The sequence below is a fragment of the Odocoileus virginianus genome, chromosome 18 (genome assembly GCF_023699985.2).
Source record: "Odocoileus virginianus isolate 20LAN1187 ecotype Illinois chromosome 18, Ovbor_1.2, whole genome shotgun sequence".
Lineage (NCBI taxonomy): Eukaryota > Metazoa > Chordata > Mammalia > Artiodactyla > Cervidae > Odocoileus > Odocoileus virginianus.
The window spans coordinates 12,608,928-12,630,337 of NC_069691.1; the positions used below are offsets into that span (position 1 = coordinate 12,608,928).

Here is a 21,410-nt window from a genome sequence, read left to right on the forward strand (position 1 = left end):
GATGTCCTGTTTATCTCAGTAGCTATTACCCTATATAGTATGTCTGATCTCAACAAGGCATGCCAGAAGGCAAGAATAAATACCGTCTAAAGAAACAAAGCACCTCTTTCCCGGCTGGAACCATGGAGGGTGCAGAAGAGAAGAAAAAGAAGATTTCTGCTGTGCCAGAAACCCTTAAGAAAAAGTGAAAGAATTTCGCAGAGCTTAAGATCAAGTGCCTGAGAAAGAAGTTTGCCCAAAAGATGCTTCGAATGGCAAGGAAGAAGCTTATTTATGAACAAGCTAAGCATTACCACAAAGAATACAGGCAGATGTACAGAACTGAAATTCGAATGGCTAGGATGGCACCGAAAGCCGGCAACTTCTATGTACCCGCGGAACCCAAATTGGCATTTGTCATCAGGATCAGAGTTATCAACAGTGTGAGCTCAAAGGTTCGAAAGGTGCTGCAGCTCCTTTGCCTCCAGCGGATCTTCAATGGCACCTTCGTGAAGCTCAACAAGGCATCAATTAACATGCTGAGAATTGTGGAGCCATACATTGCATGGGGGTACCCAAATCTGAAGTCTGTAAATGAATTGATCTACAAGCGTGGTTATGGCAAAATCAACAAAAAGCGAATTTCCCTGACAGACAACGCATTGATTGCTCGATCTCTTGGGAAATACGGAATCATCTGCATGGAGGATCTGATTCATGAGATCTATACCGTTGGAAAACGTTTCAAAGAAGCAAACAACTTCCTGTGGCCCTTTAAATTGTCTTCTCCACGAGGTGGAATTAAGAAAAAGACCACCCATTTTGTAGAAGGTGGAGATGCTGGCAACAGGGAAGACCAGATCAACAGGCTTATTAGAAGGATGAACTAAGGTATCTACCAGGATTATTTTTGTAATCTGGTCCATTAATAAACAATTGAAACAAATTGAAAAAAGGAAAAAGAAACAAAGCAAGCATCAGAACCAGACACAAATATAAAAATGATGTTGCTATTATCTCACAGGAAATTTTAAACAATGACTATAATATGATAAAAGCTTTCAAGGAAAAGTAGATAACACACAAGATCAGATGGAATACCAGCTGAGATAAGGAAACTTTTTAAAAAGTTAAAGGGAAATAAGAAATAAAAATAAAAATGCAGTATTTGAAATGAAGACTGCATTTGATGGGCACACCATTAGACTGACTGATTAAAAAAAAGGCAGTAAGATTGAACATAAATAAATAGAAACTTCTCAAATTGAAGTGCAAAGAGGAAAATAAAGAAAAAAAGTACAGGATATAACAGAACAGTTTAGAATAGAACAGAATATCTATGAATTGTGGAGCAATATCAAAAGCTGCAGCATGCATATAATTGGAGTATCAGAAAGAAGAGAAGAAGAGACTGGAACCAATGGAATACTTGCAGAAATAATAGTTGAAGGAAGTTTAGAGAACAGCCACGGGATAAAAGCTCAAAACACTACACACAGGCAAATTATAGTCAAACTGCAGAAAACCAAAGAGAAAATATTGAAATTCAGAAATTGGAAAAAGCTTTCTATACAGAGGGACAAGGATAGAATTACAGCAGACTTCTTGTTTTTAAAAAATAAATGCAAGCAAGAAAAGAGTGAAATGAAAAGTTCAATATGCAAGCTGGGAAACCAGGAAAGCCAGTGACAGTAATTCAGTCCAATTCTAAGGACTGAGAACCGAGAGTGCCAGTGTCTGAAAGGCAGGAGAAGATGGATTTCCCAGCTTAAGCAAAGAGGACAGCCTTGACCTTCCTCTGCCTTTTTGTTCTGTTCAGACACTCAACAAATTGGATGATGTCCACTTGCATTGGTAAGGGTGAGCTTCTTTACAGTCTACCAATTCAAATGCTAATCTCTCCCAGAAACACCCCCAACAGACACACTCACAAATCACGTTTTAATAGCTATCTAGACGATGCTTAGTTCAGTGGAGTTGACACATAAAACTCACCCACACCCAGGGTAGTGATCTGAGCCCTTAATTTTTTCAAGACTAGCAGGCCTGTTAGGATTCCCAGATGGCTCAGCGGTAATGAATCTGCCCACTGATGCAGAAGCCACAGGTTTGATCCCTGGGCCAGGAAGATCCTCTGGAGGCGGAAATGCCACCCCACTGGAAAATTGCATGGAAAATTCCATGGACAGAGAAGCCTGGCAGGCTACAGTCCATGGGGTTGCAAAGAGTCAACACGACTGAGCAAGTGAGCACTCTTGCAGCTGTCTTCTCCCTCCGCTCAGGGTTGGGAATGCCACCGGGTCCTGCTGCATTCATCCTCCAGCCTACCCTCACTCCAAAGACTCAGATTCTCTCCTCCTCATGCTTCCGGCCTGCGAAAGGCTCCACTGACACCGCCTTTTAAAAATAAAGATTTAAAAAACAGTAAGAAAACAATCCTCAAGGGACACTGCAAAGCAATCCAGCTACCCATACAAAGACAAAAGATTTTTCAAGAAAGTGACAAGAGAAAAATGCAATTAGGAGGGGAAAAAAACAGATAACTACTTCATTAAGCTACTTTGCGATATCTTTTCCCAAGAATAAAACTCTTGTTTCAAGTACTACGGAAGAGTGCCAAATAGGCCTTTGCCAAATTTGTGGCTCTTAAACTACCAGAATGCAGCATATTTCATTTGTCGGGACACCTCTGAACAACTGTCCTTCTTGTGGTTGGAAGGAACACGCAGATAAGCTGCATTTTGGAAGGAAGGTGGAGAGCAATGATTCAAACTCAAAACCATCATATAGTAACAAGAAACTACCTTCGAAGAACAGATGCAGTTACCTATAGGGAATTTGATTTATTAAGGCCCCAGTGGCTCAGCGGTAAAGAATCTTCCTTTAATCCAGGAGACACAAGTTCAATCCCTGGGTCGGGAAGATTCCCTGAAGAAAAAAATGGCAACCCACTCTGGTATTCTTGCCTGGGAAATCTATGAACAGAGGAGCCTAGAGGACTGCAGTCCATGGGATTGCAAAAGAGTCAAACACAACAAACAACGGCAAAGTAGGGAGAGCCTTTAACTGATTAAATATTAAGCAGTGATGCTTTAGAACTCAAGGTAAAAGCAGTCATACTGAAGAAGTATTTGTGTATCCTTTTCCAGAGACTGACAATAAATTTAAAGTCTCCCTTTTCACAAAGCTTTACTAAATTTTCATTTAACATTTTAGACAGGTTGCAATTCAATTTTTTTCAAATACATTTAAATCATGACAGTAACCTAATTTGTATCTGTAAGTACTTCAGTGAAGTCACTGTAATTATTTAATAGCATGCAAAGTCACAGTTTAAAGTTGGTTTTCTACATAGGTATTTTTTAAGTATTGAAAACACGATAAAAATTTACCATTAATTTCATAAATAGTGATATAGAACTATTAGATTTTCTGTTAGGGAAATAAGACACTGGGGATTCTCTTTTCTGCTTCCTCCTTCTCATTTTGTTTGTTTTTCTCCAGGTTGTATTTTTTAATGGCTGGAGGAGTGGGGAGAGCAGGCGTAGTGGAGAGGGAGTGAAGAAGTGTGTGCGAAGGGGGAGACTTCATTGTACAGAATGGTCATTAACTGTGATGCAAACGCCAATGTTTCCATGGAAACCTCTGTCCACTACAGAATATACTAGAGCAATTTTTGAACCATTTGTCCATTTGATTAATTATGTCTTTGTGCCGAAGGCAGCTTGGCTTGATTGTCTCATCATGTATTAGAGAAGCTACTGCTCTAACAAATGGGCCTATTGTTTTGGGCCTATTCATCTTAGTGCATCCCTGCAAGCTGATAGACATTTCAACAAAATGACTGTCCTTAATGAGCTGCAGCCTGTCAGAATTGTTTAGGGCTTCATGTGAGGTGCAGACCATGGTCATGACAGCCTCAGTTATTATGACAATGAGTAGGATGTCTATAAAAGAGTCTATATAAATACAATGACCCTCGTTTTGATATAACATAGTTGCTTTTTAATTATCAAACTTATGTATATTATAGTCACAAAACACTTCTGAATTTTGTTCCAATGTGAACTGTAGAGTTTTCTGACAAACTAAACCAACATGACCACCAAATTAAAAAACATAAAATGTTTTTCATAATTTAATACGATGGTTCTTGATTTCTAGTTATCTGAAGAAATATTATGCAATTATGGGAACTAGCTAATGAAAGCAACGCTAACATTTTTATTATATTCTAATGATAATCGAGATTGAGATTTTAGCGCTATAAAATGAATAAAAGTTAACTTTACTTAAGCAAATAGTTCTCGGAAAAAAGCAAAGCAAAACAAAACAATGCTTTAGAAAAAAAACTTGAGGACACATAACACTTAAAAACAAGTAAATATATATTTTAGTAAATGAGACAGATAGACATTTCTAGCACCCACACTATGTGTGAGATTTTTGAATAATAACCTCCTCTGCGTTCAGAGTACTCACCTGTTGATTTGCTCTGAAGACTTGGGAGTATTGTCACCCCAAAATCCAAGGGTCTTTCACAGAGGTCAGTACTTAATAATGACTGTTTTCTTGTCCACAGTAAATTGTAATAATTCTGCTTAAAAAGAAAGAATATATTGGCAATTTTTATTTCATGTTTGCTCAAAGCAAGAGTGAATTCTCCCTCAGAACAGATGAATGCACTTTCTAAGAGGGATGGTGTGCCAGTCACAGACAGAGTCAACATGCCTGAAACATCCCCTTTGCCAAAAGTTAATTATGACACTTGAGAAAAGCTTCCTATATGTTTTTAAATTGTGTATTTCAGTTTTACTTCTCTTTGCAAGGAGCAGTAGTGGAACATCATTGTGTATGGTCTATGCTTTCACTATTTCTCCATACAGAATCAATGACTGTGTCCTTAAAATTCACAGATGGAAATCACCATCCTGTAGCTACCAACAGCGACACTTAATCAGTTAATAACTGAGGATTAAACTTAATTCAGATTAATTTGTATTAGTATAGAGTTTGTAAATCAATTGCTTTCATATTAATTTACATGTTGTCTAGACATGACATCATGTTGATTCTTTGTGTGGTTCAACTACTAATTACAGACTTTGAGGGTAACAGATGTAAACTTTTTGTTTAAAGCTTTAAACATAAATCAGGGCTAGGGTGGTGGTCCAATTTGTTTTAGGTTGGGATTTTTTTAAGCTAGGTACAAAACTACATGTTAAAGTCTGAAATGAAAATAATTTAACCTGCTTAACATGGAAATGGCTTCTGGTAAAGATGAAAAGGAATAGATTTAATTGCTGGGGAGATAAATTCTAAAAACAGAAGAAATTGTTCAAGATTAAATCAATATCCCCAATGTTAAATTGATATGTGAGAGACTGAAACATTATTAAAATAATTGGTAGTTACAGATTTCAGTTTCATTTTTATCTGTTCCATTTAAAGTCTAAACTTCACATAGTGGAGTAACTGTTCTATGAAAAGGGTTTATTTAATTCTGGCAATTCATTTAATTCTAGAATATTTGGAACTTCTCATAGTTTATTGGTCTTAATTTTCTGAATAGAGCAGGGAATTGTGGTAAAAAGTAAACAAACTAAAATAGATAGAAAACATTTCCTTCTTTTCTCTCTAGGATCCAAAAATGAAATCAGTGGGCTAGGTTTGAGTTGGAGAAACATTAATAAATTTTATTCATTTACATTAAAAATTTTTAAATAAAATTCACTTACTTAAAAAATTTTAGAGCAAAATTCATTTACTTAAAAAATGATTTTCTCTTAAAAAACCTGAATCTACTAAAGAAGCCTAACTCTTAAATATGCTTTCCTTATTTGGATGTTAAAATAGACAAATCCAACAGAATTAATCCTTATTTTCACTTTTAATTTCCCTAAATTGACTTGGAAAATGAATTTTCCCATGTTTAGAATGTAATGTTACAGTTACCTGGTTTCTTTAAATGAATGTCAGTTATATAGTATGCTGTTTATAGGTCCATTTTTACTTGTTGGGATGTCCATTTTAATCCCGTCAAATTTAGTTCTATTTACATGCTTATGAGATAGTCATTGCAAGAAGAGAAAAAGACTTGATGTTATGTCAAATTGATTCATATAGTTGCTGTTCTTGAGTGTACTAGAAGGATAAAATGCCAGTGATGTGGTATCTTTGCTATATGAATATTACCCATAAAGCATGACATTTCAACTCAGCTAAGTGTTTATACTGTTTTCTGTAATTTATATGGAAGACTGTCCCTACCTTTAAAATCCTGGAAATTTTCACCTTCATGGTGCTATCTTTAAATGTTAGGTTCCAAATAAGAAAAGGAGTACATCAAGGCTGTATATTGTCACCCTGCTTATTTAACTTATATGCAGAGTACATCATGAGAAATGCTGGGCTGGAAGAACCACAAGCTGGAATCAAGATTGCTGGGAGAAATATCAATAACCTCAGATATGCAGATGACACCACCCTTATGGCAGAATGTGAAGAGGAACTAACAAGTCTCTTGATGAAAGTGAAAGAGGAAAGTGAAAAAGTTGGCTTAAAGCTCAACATTCAGAAAACTGAGATCACGGCATCTGGTCCCATCACTTCATGGCAAATAAATGGGGAAACAGTGGAAACAGTGGCTGACTTTATTTTGGGGGGCTCCAAAATCACTGCAGATGGTGACTGCAGCCATGAAATTAAAAGACGCTTCCTCCTTGAAAGGAAAGTCATGACCAACCTGGATAGCATAATAAAAAGCAGAGACATTACTTTGTCAACAAAGGTCCATCTAGTCAAGGCTTTGATTTTTCCAGTAGTCATTTATGGATGTGAGAGTTGGACTATAAAGAAAGCTGAGTGCTGAAGAATCGATGCTTTCAAACTGTGGTGTTGGAGAAGACTCTTGGGAGTCCTTTGGACAGTTAGGAGATCCAACCAGTCCATCCTAAAGGAGATCAGTCCTGGGTGTTCAATGGAAGGACTGATGCTGAAGCTGAAACTCCAATACTTTGGCCACCTGATGCAAAGAGCTGACTCATTGGAAAAGACCCTGATGCTGGGAAAGATTGAGGGCAGGGGGAGAAGGGAACGACAGAGAATGAGATGATTGGCTGGCATCACCGACTCAATAGATATGAGTTTGGGTAGACTCCGGGAGTTGGTAATGGACAGGGAGGCCTGGCGTGCTGCAGTACATGGGGTTGCAAAGAGTCGGATATGACTGAGCAACTGAACTGAACTGAACTGAAGCATTAATACTGTAATCATTATTCTATTTATATATCTCTATGCCACTGGAGATACCCATTATCACCTTTGCCCCTGAATAAATCTTAATTTGGAAGAGCTTTCATGAAGTTTCATTTCCAAAATATCATTTTTTTAAATTTTGTGAATAATTTTAAACTTAAAATTTAAACCTAAAAATTACAAATACAATACAAGGACATTTCCATATACCATTCACTAAGATTTTATCAGAACGCTTTAATGATATCATTTTACATTTAAGTTGTTTGTTTACTTGCTCTCTCACTTTCTCACCTAAAATAAATATATACATTTATATAAATGTCTGACTTCAGTCGTGTCTGACTCTTTGTGGCCCTATATATAATCCAAAATAACTCTTTAATGAAAAGAACTTTTAAGACTTCAAGAGTACACAATTTCACGTCCTAATTTCCGCTTCTTTTGAACAAAATTTAAAATAAACAATTTTTTTCTTATTTGCCTTAGCTAAATGATGTACTATACTAAATAATTTTTTCTCCCCAGCTTGGACCTACACTCAATCAGTAGGCATACAAATTATAGTGAGAATTTATAAATATGATTTCTAAATATATTCAGATCACACCAAGAATCTAAATTACTGTCTGGATGCAACTGTGCAAGAAGAGAAAAATGGACATTCCAGACTTGGGCAGAACAGTTTTATTTACACAATATACCTGTGGCCCAGAAAAATATTTGGCTGGAAGGAAAAATACCATTCTCACTTTCACGCATACAACTCAAGACAACGTTATGACTTCAGTCAAGAGAAAGTTAAGTTAGATTGTCAGAGTTCAAAGCTATGGAATGAAAGTTTCTTTGGAATGAAAGGATGGGAAGCAGCAAAATTTAATTCCCATTTCAGTATTTCTTAAAGTTGTATTTTATAACTATTTATTGTTCTCAACACTACAAAGGTATTCAGAGAAAATCAATTGTCAGATAGCCTTTTGGCTAATCATAAATAGGCTTGATTCCGAAAGATGCTCAAAATCCCAAATACAGTCTAACCTTTCCATACACCTCTCATTGGGTGGTCTTTCAATTCTTAGGAACTTGACCTCTGAATGTGTCATTTAAATTATCTTGACTTCATTTGTCATTTTTCTTCTATGTTCCATTTTTTTTTTTTTTTAGAACCAGGAACTCGAAGACTGCCACTGGAACTGTCTTAAACAACAGTAGAGGGGATCTGGATAATCTCTTCTTTTAATTTCAGAGTGTTATAACAATAAATAAATATCCTATCCAAATAAAGTTGAATATGCTAGGAACAAAACAGGTGAAGATAATTGAAAACTCTGAAGTGTCATGCCTTTTGCTAGCACTCCCATATCATGGTTTCAGGAAACCTATTGGAATAAAATCAGTAAGATGACAGTAAAGGATTCAATATGGAATATTAGTTTTTTTGTAGGAAAGTACATCATCTGCAAGTAGAGTCAGATTTCTTTCTTTCTTTTCTTTTTTTTTTTTTTTTTTTTGTTTTTTATTCATGTTTTCATGCCTTATGCCACTTAGAACTTCCAGCACTATGTTGAATGAGGGTGGTGAAAGTAGACATTCCTGCCTTGTTCCCAATTGTTAGAAGAAGGTACTCACTCATCTTCACTATTAAGGATAACAATAGCTGTACTTTTTTTTTTTTTTTTTTTAGATTAGTTGAGGAATTTCCTCTCTGTACTTTTCTGAGAGTTTTTATCATAAATGAGTGTTAAACTTTGTCAGCTTCTTTTCTGGACTGAATATGATGCTGCAATTTTTTTTCTTTAACTTGTTAATATAGTGGATTATACTGATTGATTTCAACATATTGAACTAGACTGGTATCCAGGATACTTGGTCATGATATATAATGTTTATATGTTTTGCTTACTTATATTTACTAATATTTTAAAGAGTATTATGTCTTTATTTAGGAGAGCTATTGATTTTTTTTTCTTTCCTTTTTTTCTTGGGGGGTAGTGGGCAAGAGAAAGCAGGTACATCCTTTGTCTGGTTTTGGTATCAGGGAACCAAACTTCATAAAACGAATAGAGAAGTATGCCCTTCTCTTCTGTTTTCAAAAAGAGATTAGAGAATTGGTGTTAATTCTTCTTTAATGTTTGTAGGATTTTACATTGAAAATATATGGACCCTGAAACTTCTTTTCTAAAAGTGTTAAAATTACAAATTAAATTTTCTTAGTACGCATAGGGATATTCAGTTTCTCTAATTCATATCAGGTGAGTTGTGGTTATTTATGTTGTTTGAGGAATTATTTTGTATAAGTAAGTAGAATTATGTACATTATTTACATTATATAAGTAGAATTCTTTGGACCATGTCCTAATTATTCTTTTTAAGTCCACAGCATCTGTAATAATATCTCATATAATTTCTGACATTTGATGTGTATAATGTCTATGTTTTCCTTGTCAGTGTTGCTAAAGATTTATCAATTTTATTGAACTTTACACAGAACTAGCTCATAGCTTCATTGACTTATTTTCCTACTGTGTTCCTGTTTTTAATTTAATTGATTTCTTATCTTCATCATTTCCTGTTTTCATCAGACTTCTTTCGCTCCTCTTTTTCACTGTTCTTGAGGTGGATGCTTAGATTATTTATTCAGACTTTTATTCTTTTCTAATGAATGCATTTAGTGCTATAAGTTTCTCTTCTCAGCACTGCTTTAGCTATGAACCACACAATTTGATATGTTTATCAAACATGATATGAAATGTTTGATATTTCATTCATTTAATTTCTATTTCTTCTAATGCTTTTTTTCATTTGTGGACTAGTTAAAATTACAATTTAATTTTCAAGTGTTTGAAGATTTTCTTGTTATATTTTTATATTATTGATTTCTAGTTTGATTCCCTTGTGATCAGAGAGCACACTTGGTATGATTTCAAGTTTTAAACTTTGTTGAAGTTCATTCTATGGCTTGAGATATGGTCTGTCTTGGTATATGTTTCATGGGCACATGATTTCTACTGTTTTCTACTGTTGTTGAGACTTGTTATGTTCTATAAATGTCAATAAGATCCTGTTGATGGATAGTGTTGTTAAGCTCTTCTAAATAATTGCTGACTTTCTTTTTAGCTATTGAAAAAGGAGTGTTGAGGTCTCCAACTATAGTTATGAATTTGTTCACTTTTTCTTTCAGTTTTCTCAGTTTTTGTTTTGCATATTTTTCAGCTTAATAACATTTGATACATACATAATTGTGATAGCTGTGTTTTTCTGGGTAGAGTGGACTGATCCTTTTATCATCATGTAATGTTCTTTTCTGTCTACGGTAATTTTCTTTGCCCACCTGCAATGTGGGAGACCTGAGTTCCCTGGAGAAGAGAATGACGGCCCACTCCAGTGTTCTTGCCTGGAGAATTCCATGGACACAGGAGCCTGGAAGGGGGGTCCTTGGGGTAGCAAAGGGTTGGACATGACTGAGCAGCTTTCACTTCATTACATTGTCTGGTACTAAAATGGCCATTTTGTATTCCTTTGAAAAATATTTGCATGTACTATCTTTCTTTCATCATTTTACTTTCAGCCTATACTGTTGCATTTAAAGTGACCTTCAAGGGCAGGGAGGCTTTCCACTACTACTGGGTGGAGTGGGAGTCCCCCATCCTCTTTGGGCTCCACTGGCATCGTGGTGAGAGTGGGCATGGTAAATATTCCAGCCCTCCTCTAGACCTCCTTTGACACTATTCTAGTGGAGAGAGGACAAGGCAGTCACTTTGTTACCATCTAGCAGGGATGAAATTCTCTATTTGTCATTCTGACATCATCCCAGTGGAGATGTTGAATTGCCTTATGGCAGCCTTGCAGGTGCGGAAGTTCAGGTTTCACAGTCAGTCTTTGCTGGTGTCATTGGAATGGGGCCACAATTTTTTTGTCTGGTGTTTAGCTGCAATAAAGTGGTTATTGTCTAAAAGTTTTGTCTTGCTAGGCTATTCCTTTGGTGAAAGGGAGCAGGCTTTTTCTATAATTATTTTGTCTGTGCTTTTTGGTATTCTTTGTTGCCCATTTGTTCAGCTTTAAGCTGGGATATATGAGACAAGAAGAAAATCCAGGATACTGATCACTGCTTTCCCTCAGTTTCTGAAGTCGCTGAAAAACTTATCACCTTCTCTCCATATTTCAGTGTCCTTTTATGTTTCTTTTATGTAATATGTCCAGATGTTTGGTTGAACTTCATGATAATTTTAAAAGTATGCCTACCCCTGATGCTGGGAAAGATTAAACGCAAAAGGAGAATCGGGCAGCAGAGGATGAGATGATTAGATAGCAAACCAAGTCTATGAGCATGAATTTGAGCAAACTCTGGGAGATAGTGGAGGACGGAGGAGCCTGGTGTGCTGCAGTCCATGGATTGCAAAGAGTCAGACATGACAGTGGCTGAACAACTAACGACAATACTCCGTCTTACCAAGAAGTGGAAGTCTCTGGTATAAATTTTAAAAGATATAAACCTAAAATGTATAGCTTGTTAAATTTTTAAATATTCTAACCATAGCTGCTGCTGCTAAGTTGCTTCAGTCGTGTCTGACTCTGTGCGACCCCGCAGACAGCAGCCCACCAGGCTCCCCCGTCCCTGGGATTCTCCAGGCAAGAACACAGGAGTGGGCTGCCATTTTCTCCTCCAATGCATGAAAGTGAAAAGTGAAAGTGAAGTCTCTCAGTCTTATCCAACCCTTAGCGACCCCATGGACTGCAGCCCACCAGGCTCCTCCATCCATACGATTTTCCAGGCAAGAGTACTGGAGTGGGTTGGCATTGCTTTCTCCAAATTCTAACCATAGATAAATACATAAATATAAGCTAGACCTGTATGTCTCTTGAATCCCAGTAAATTATTTCCCAGGTTTTATTTATTTATTTTTTTTTAATTTTTATTAGTTGGAGGCTAATTACTTTACATCATTACAGTAGTTTTTGTTATACATTGATATGAATTAGCCATGGATTTACATGTACTCCCCATCCCTGTCCCCCCTCCCACCTCCCTCTCCACCTGATCCCTCTGGGTCTTCCCAGTGCACCAGGCCCGAGCACTTGTCTCATGCACCCAACCTAGGCTGGTGATCTGTTTCACCCTAGATAATATACATGTTTCAATGCTGTTCTCCTGAAACATCCCACCCTCGCCTTCTCCCAGAGTCCACAAGTCTGTTCAGATTTTTTTGGTACATAGTTTATCGTGGGCATTATACTATCTAAATTCTTAGTCAAATAATCCCAAATCTCAGTGACTTAAAAGAGCAAACTTCTTTCTCTCTTACAAAATGGTCCTCCTTTCTATGGTTCTACTTTAACTGTTTTAGACTTACATTTTCTGGTTTGGAACCATGAATCTGCTCATTTTTTTCTTTTTTTCTTCACTCTGGGTTCAAGGCAAAAGAAACAACCTCCCTTAGCATATGCTACTCTTTCATGACAAGAGCAAGAATAAGAAGTTGACAGACAGACACAAAAGTGGTGCACTGTTCCTTTTGCTCATATTTTAGTGGGAAAGTAAGTCATGTGTCCAAACCTAAAACCAACTGGGTGAAGAAATATACTATTTTCACAGGGGACAGGCAAATTGAGTTGGTATACATTCTGAAATGTAGAATATGTCAAACAATATTTTCTATTAAAGAGGCAAACATCATCTAGGCAAAAAAATAGCTCTATAATACATTGTGAAAATTTTCACATATGCTTTAAAAGATAAAAACAAATAATAATTACCTTAATATGTTCTGTCAATTAGGTTACTGAAAACATGTTAGTTATCAACTTATATTTCAAAAAATAAACATTATAAAAGCTATCTTCAGGTTTGTACTTTTCAACCTACTAATGTTTTACTTTGCATTCCTAAATCTCCATTAGAATATAGGTACATTTATAGTCACAGAGATATATCTCAATATATCTATATATTCCATTGTTTCTTGAAATCTTGTATTAAGGGCAGACACAGAATAATTCATAAAATGATAGCAAGAGGAAAAAAAAGATTTTTAGGCAGCTGGAGTGAGAAGAAAAGTTAGAAAGAAAATGCTCGCTACTGGGAACTATTTTAAGTAAAGGATCTGGGGCAAAATTTTACATAGCTTCTTCTTTCTAAATGAGAGAATCGATTTTTATCCCTGCAAATTCAATAGTGAGCTCATATGAGTTCCACATAAAGAATTTCAACATAGAGGAAGCCACACAGTGTTGCAAGAGGTAAATTTGTGGTGCTTACCTTTATTTAGTTGCATATCTTGATATTTTCTGATAATTTTTAGTGGATTATACTAGTTACCTAGGCTGATTCAAAACCAACTCAAATAAATTTAACTCAATACTGCTTAATTCTTTCTATATTCAAGGTTTTCTAGATAGTAAATTTGGAAAACAACAGTGGTCACAGGAGTGGAAAACATCAGTTTTCATTTCAATCCCAAAGAAGCGCAATGCCAAAGAATTCTCAAGCTACCACACAATTCCACTAATCTCACATGTTAGTAAAGTAATGCTCAAAATTCTCCAAGCCAGGCTTCAACAGTACATGAACTATGAACTTCCAGATGTTCAAGGTGGTTTTAGAAAAGGCAGAGGAACCAGAGATCAAATTGTCAACATCCATTAGATCATCAAAAAAGCAAGAGAGTTCCAGAAAAACATCTACTTTTGCTTTATTGACTATGCCAAAGGCTTTGACTGTGTGGACCACAATAAACTGTGGAAAATTCTCCAAGAGATGGGAATACCAGACCACCTGACCTGCCTCTTGAGAAATCTGTATGCAGGTCAAGAAGCAACAGTTAGAACTGGACATGGAACAACAGTCTGGTTCCAAATTGGGAAAGGAGTACATCAAGGCTGTATATTGTCACCCTGCTTATTTAACTTATATGCAGAGTACATCATGTGAAATGCCAGGCTGGATGAAACACAAATTGGAATTCAGATTGCCGGGAGAAATATCAATAACCTCAGATATGCAGATGACACCACCCTTATGGCAGAAAGTGAAGAGGAACTAAAAATCCCTTTGATGAAAGTCAGAGGAGAGTGAAAAATTTAGCTTAAAACTCAACATTCAGAAAACTAAGATCATAGCATCTGGTCCCATCACTTCATGGCAAATAAATGAGGAAACAGTGACAGAATTTATTTTTTGGACTCCAAAATTGCTGCAGATGGTGACTACAGCCATGAAATTAAAAGACGCTTGCTCCTTGGAAGATAAGTTATGACCAACCTAGACAGCATATTAAAAAGCAGAGACATTACTTTGCCAACAAGGGTCCATCTAGTCAAAGCTATGGTTTTTCCAATAGTCATGTATGGATGTGAGAGTTGAACTATAAAGAAAGCTGAGCAGAATTGATGCTTTTGAACTGTAGTGATGGAGAAGACTCTTAAGAGACCCTTGCACTGCAAGGAGATCCAACCAGTCCATCCTAAAGGAGATCAGTCCTGAGTGTTCATTGGAAGGACTGAAGTTGAAGCTGAAACTCCAATATTTTGTGAAGAGCTGATTCATTTGAAAATACCCTGATCCTGGGAAAGATTGAGGGCAGGAGGAGAAGGGGACAACAGAGGATGAGATGGTTGGATGGCATCACCGACTCAATGAACTTGTGTTTGAGTAAACTCTGGGAGCTGGCAGTAGACAGGGAGGCCTGGCGTGTTGTGGTCCATGGGGTCGTAAACAGTTAGACATGACTGAGCAACTGAACTGAACTATAGATAGTAATTGAAAACAAAAATGTCTGACAGGTAATCAAATTGGTACATAATAGACTCTCAAAGAGACTTAACCAATTTATATATTGTTTAATTAATCTGATAGAGAAGTTGAGACAGATGTCCAAATAGATAAAATGTTAGCCAATATATTGTATCTCTACTAAATATATGAGAAGTATTAATGGAGCTTCAAGCAAGAGAGATTATATGCTTTCAGGGGAGAGGAATATATGGGAAGAGAAAACAGTAAAGCATTTTGGGGGGAGATTTGACATAGGCTTTAAATTTTAGGTGCAACTCTAGCAATCAAGTGTGGGAGATAAGTGGAAGGAGGTTTTAAGATGGTGGTGTAGGAAGTTTCTGAATTCACTTCCTCCCACAGACAGAACAAGTCTACAACTGCAAATGGAATGCCTGCAGTGTGTACTAAGTCACTTCAGTTGTGTCCGACTCTTTGCGATGCTATGGGCTGTAGCCCACCAGGCTCCTCTGCCCATGGGATTCTCCAGTCAAGAATACTGGAGTGGGTTGCCATGCCCTCCTACAGGGGAGCTTTCTGACCTGGCAACGGAACCCACATCTCTTTCGTCTCCTGCATTGGCAGGCAGGTTCTTTACCACTAGTGCCACCTGGGAATAATTTCCCCCAAAAATGACCTGAAAATTGAATGAACAGAACCTCTAAAAAAAAGGATAAAAGAAACTTGAACTTTTGCTAAAAACAAAAACAAAAAACAGCATTGATATGATAAGGAAAAACCCACACCCCGACCTGGCAATTCACAATCAGGAGAGATCACAAAGTTATGGATCTTTTCTCTGAGTGAGCAAGGAATTTGAAGTCCACATCAGGCACTTGAGTTCCCCAAACACCTGACTTTGAAAAATCAATGTTGAATAAGCTTAAGAAAACTATAGAACTGCAGAGATGAGAAAGCCCACTCTTACAGGGTTCATGAGCAGGCACACACAACCCAAAAACCAGCAGTGAAGCACATGATTGAAAAATGCATGGGCCTTAGGTGAAAGGAACATACTTAACTAATCTTGAAGCATCTGCCAGAGACTCAGAAAACAACTGAGACACTCTCTGGGGACTAAGTTACTGGCAGGTGTTATTTATGCTATCTCAGGCTACCTTATTACTAATAGTGGGTTGTCATTTCCTTCTCCAGGGGATCTTCCTGACCCAGGGATTGAACCTAGGTCTCCCACATTGCAGGCAGATTCCTTACCATCTGAGCCAAATACTGTCATAGGAGAGGACCACTTTGGAATTCTCCACCATTGACACCAGTGGGCATACTCTGCTGAGAGACTCTACAACTGTGGTTTAGCTGGTCCGATGATAACTCTGCCCAACAGAGCCCCATGACAGCCCCTGTTGGATCCTTCAGCCATCCCAGGGCCCAACACTCCCTGTAAGTGTCCCACAACAGTTGCAGACCTAACACAACAGGAGGGAAAACACAGCACACGTTGGGGACACCTCCTTGAGTGCCTGGCTCTGTTAGCCAGGCAGGTAAGTGTTTCTGATCTCCACAGTTTGTCCCCTCAATAAGATAACTCCTTCAAGACTGGAAGAGACAGGTTATACCTTTAATGCATGGAAACAAATGCAAAGAATTAGGGAAAATGAGGAAATAAAGGAATATGTTGCAGTTGAAAAAAATTAGATAAAGCTTCAGAAAAAGAACTAAACAAAATGGAGATAAGCAATTTACGTGACATAAAATTTGGTCATAAAGATGCTCATCAAACTCAGAAGAATGCATGAACTCAGTGAGATTTTCAATAGAGAGAACATATCAGAAAGTACCAAACAGAAGTTATAACTGAACTGAAAAAGAAAAAAAAAAAAAAAAAAAAACTGGATGGGTTCAATAGCAGACTGTATGAGGTAGAAGAATGAATCAGTGATCTGGAAGACAAAACAATGGGACTCACCCAGAAAGAACAGAAAAATGAAAAAAAATTTAACAAGAAGACAGCTTAAGGGACTTTTGGGACAATATCTACAGAATAATACTTGCTGTCCTGTGCTGTGTTTAGTTGCCCAGTTATGTCTGACTTTTTGTGACCCCATGGGCTGTAGCCCACCAGGCTCCTCTGTCCCTGGGGATTCTCCATGCAAGTCTACTGGAGGTGGTTGCCATGCCATCCTCCAGGGGGTCATCCAAACCCAGGTTTTGAATCCAGGCCCCCCCACTGAGCCACCAGGGAAGCCCAAGAATACTGCAGTGGGTAGCCTATCCCTTCTCCAGGGGAACTTCCCGACCCAGGGATCGAACCGGGGACCCCTGCAGTGTAGGCAATTTCTTTACCAGCTGAGTTACCTGGGGAGGCCATCTTATACCATACATGACTCCAAATGGATTAGAGACTTCAATGTGAGACCTGATACCACAAAATTCGTAGAGAAAAACATGGTAACTTAATTGACCTTGGACCTAATGACACTTTTGTGGCTCTGACTTCAAAGACAAAAGAAACAAAAGCAAAAATAAGTGGGACCACATCAAAAAGCTTCTGCACAGAGAAGGACACGTTAACAAAATGAAAAGACAGTCTATTGAATGAGAGAAGAAATTTGCAGATCATATGCTTCATAAGGGGTCACTATTCAAAATATATAAAAAGCTCATACAACCCACAAGATAAAACAAACAACTGGATTTTAAAATGTGCAAAGAGTCTGAACAGACATTTTTCCAAAGAGGACACACAGATGGTCAACAGGTACTTGAAAATTTGTTGAATAGCACTAATTATTAGGAAAATACAAATCAGAATCACAATGAGATCTCACACCACACCTGGTGGAATAACTATTACTGAGAAGAAAAAAAAAATATTAAATGTTGGAGAGCTGTGGAGAAAATGGAATCTTTATACATTGTTATTAAGACTTTAATAGTGTGGCCACTATGAAAAACAGTATAGAGAGCCTCAAAAAATTAAGACTAGAACTACCACATGCCCCAAATATTTCACTTCTGGATATTTATCCAAAAAACATGAAAATACTAATTTAAAGAGATATATGTGCCGCTATATTCAATGCAGCTTTATTCATAATAACCAAAATAAAGAGATAATCTTAAGTATTTAGGATCAACGGATAACAGTTTGGTATATATATGATGGAATATGTGTATATAATGGAATATAAATATATATATTTATGTATATAATGGAATGCTACTCAGCCATAAAAAAAGATGGAGACATGTCATCTCTAACAACATGGGTGGACCATGAAGGTATTATGCTAAGTGGAATAAGTCAAGAAAGACAGATACTGTATGATTTCACTCATATATGGAATCTGAAAAAACAAATAAAACAAAACATACTCATGGATACAGAGAACAAATTAGTGGCTACCAAAGGAGAAGGGACTTGGGGAAGATAAATAAGAAGCAAGATTCTAAGCGAAAGATACTAATATGAATGTAGCTACAACAGAAGAAGATGAGAAGACTCACAGGGAGACTAGTTGTCTGTATTAGTCATCTTGGACTGCCATCACAAAATACCACAGGCTGGATGGCTTAAATGACAAAAATTTATTTTTTCACCGTTCTGAAGGCTAGATGAAGGTGAAGGTAAAGTTGCTCAGTCGTGTCTGACTCTTTGCGACCCCATGGAATGTAGCCCACTAGACTCCTCCATCCATGGAATTTTCTAGGCAAGAGTACTGGAGTGGGTTGCCATTTCATTCTCCAGGGGATCTTGCCAACTCAGGGATCGAACCCAGGTCTCCCGCATTGCTGGCAGACGCTTTACCGTCTGAGCCACCAGGCTAGATATACAAAATCAATTTGTCAGTACATTTGGCTTCCAGAGAGGCCTCTTTTCTTGGCTTGTTAATGCCTACCTTCTTCCTGTATCTTTATATAACCCTTCCTCTCTATCCTTGTGGAGAGAGCCAGCTCTGGTGTCCCTTTCTTTGCATATAAGGATACCCGTCTTATAGAATTAGACCCCAGTATATGACATCATTAATTACCCTCCTTTAAGGTTATATCTTCAGCAATACGTGAACCAAGAACTTCCAGATATTCAAGCTAGTTTTAGAAAAGGCAGAGGAACCAGAGATCAAATTTGCCAATATCCGCTGGATCATCGCAAAAGCAAGAGAGTTCCAGAAAAACATCTATTTCTGCTTTATTGACTATGCCAAAGCCTTCGACTGTTTGGATCACAATAAACTGTGGAAAATTCTGAAAGAGATGGGAATACCAGACCACCTGACCTGCCTCTTGAGAAACCTGTATGCAGGTCAGGAAACAACAGTTAGAACTGGACATGGAACAACAGACTGGTTCCAAATAGGAAAAGGATTACGTCAAGGCTGTATATTGTCACCCTGCTTATTTAACTTATATGCAGTGTACATCATGAGAAATGCTGGTCTGGAAGAAGCACAAGCTGGAATCAAGATTGCCGGGAGAAATATCAATAACCTCAGATATGCAGATGACACCACCCTTATGGCAGAAACTGAAGAGGAACTAAAAAGCCTCTTGATGAAAGTGAAAGAGGAGAGTGAAAAAGTTGGCTTAAAGCTTAACATTCAGAAAACTAAAAACTAAGTTCATGGCATCTGGTCCCATCACCTCATGGCAAATAGATGGGGAGACAGTGGAAACAGTGTCAGACTTTATTATTTTGGGTTCCAAAATCACTGCATATGGTGACTGAAGCCATGAAATTAAAAGACGCTTACTCCTTGGAAGGAAAGTTATGACCAACCTAGATAGCATATTAAAAAGCAGAGACATTGCTTTGCCAACAAAGGACCGTCTGGTCAAGGCTATGGTTTTTCCAGTGGTCATGTATGGATGTGAGAGTTGGACTATAAAGAAAGCTGAGTGATGAAAAATTGATGCTTTTGAACTGTGATGTTGGAGAAGACTCTTGAGAGTCCCTTGGACTGCAAGGTGATCCAACCAGTCCATCCTAAAGGAGATCAGTCCTGGGTGTTCATTGGAAGGACTGATGCTGAAGCTGAAAGTCCAGTACTTTGGCCACCTCATGCAAAGAGTTGACTCATTGGAAAAGACCCTGATGCTGGGAGGGACTGGGGGCAGGAGGAGAAGGGGATGACAGAAGATGAAATGGCTGGATGGCATCACCAGCTCGATGGGTATGAGTTTGAGTAAACTCTGGGAGTTGGTGGTGGACAGGGAGGCCTGGCACGCTGTGATTCATAGGGGCACGAAGAGTCAGACACGACTGAGCGACTGAACTGAACTGAAGGTTCTATCTGTAAATATAATCTCCTGGGCTTAGGGCTTCAACTTGTGAATTTTCAAGGGACATAATCCAGTTAATAACAGTCCCCAAAGTGGAAAATTTTCAAGACAAGCTGAGAATTTGGGATTTAGTTCAGTTAGAATTAGGAAGCCATTGACACAAAAACCTGGGTTAAAAGTGTGACTTTGAAACTTTCATACAATTTTGCTTAAAATTGGTGGAACTTCTTGATTACCTTCTAGTAGGCCTAGAGTTATATATGACAAAGCCTGTTGTTAAGATTGAAAAATAATGATTATTCAGATATGTATGGAGTTTCATTTTAGATCAAGGAATAAAAGAATTTTAAATAAATCTTCATTTGTGATAGAATATAAACATACTTTTGTTGTTACCCAGTCACTAATGTAAACTCAACTACTCATTCCAATCAAAATATTTGGCATAGTAAGATGATCCCATCACAATTCTGAGCTGTAGTTCTACATGCCTGCACAAATTCAGAGACTCTTTAAAATACTTGAGACTAAATAAGCCACTTGAACTAGACATACGTTCTATTTTATAATTACCATAAAAATACGAATAGAATCAAAAAATAAATCAGAGTTTCTGCCTTTGCTGACTGAATATGGTTTTAAGTTGACTCTTTTACTGCTTTACAAATGACTAAAAAACTTTGGTCATTTCATTCATTGTTGACTAGAGAAATTTAGACATGATTTATGGAAATTTTAAATAAGGCAATAAGACGTGGAATGATAAAAACACAATCTCATTAATTCACAACTTAAAAATTCTGCCACCAGGGCTTCCCCCAGTGGCTTAGTGGTGAGGAGTCCACGGCCAGTTCGGGAGACACAGGTTTGATCCTTGGCCCACAACTGTGGAGCCTGTGCTCGCGGGGCCGGGAGCCACAACTCCTGAAGCCCGTCTGCCCTAGGGCCCGTTCTCTGCAACAAGAGAAGCCACTGCAATGAGAAGCACAAACAGCATCACTAGAGAAAAGCCCCCACTCTCCACAACTAGAGAAAAGCCCAGACAGCAACGAAGACCCAGCGCAGTCACAAAAAAAAATTCTGTCACCAAAAGGGGAAAGTATTTTGAGATTTTTTTTCTCATAATTTCCAATATTGCCTACATAATCCAAGTTTGTCACATAAT

The 21,410-nt window shown here is 37.6% G+C and overlaps 1 pseudogene; it reads left to right on the plus strand.

Moving 5' to 3' along the window:
* Window positions 1–227: 227 nt before the first annotated feature.
* LOC110142666 (large ribosomal subunit protein uL30 pseudogene) lies at window positions 228–920 on the plus strand (annotated as a pseudogene).
* Window positions 921–21,410: the final 20,490 nt, after the last annotated feature.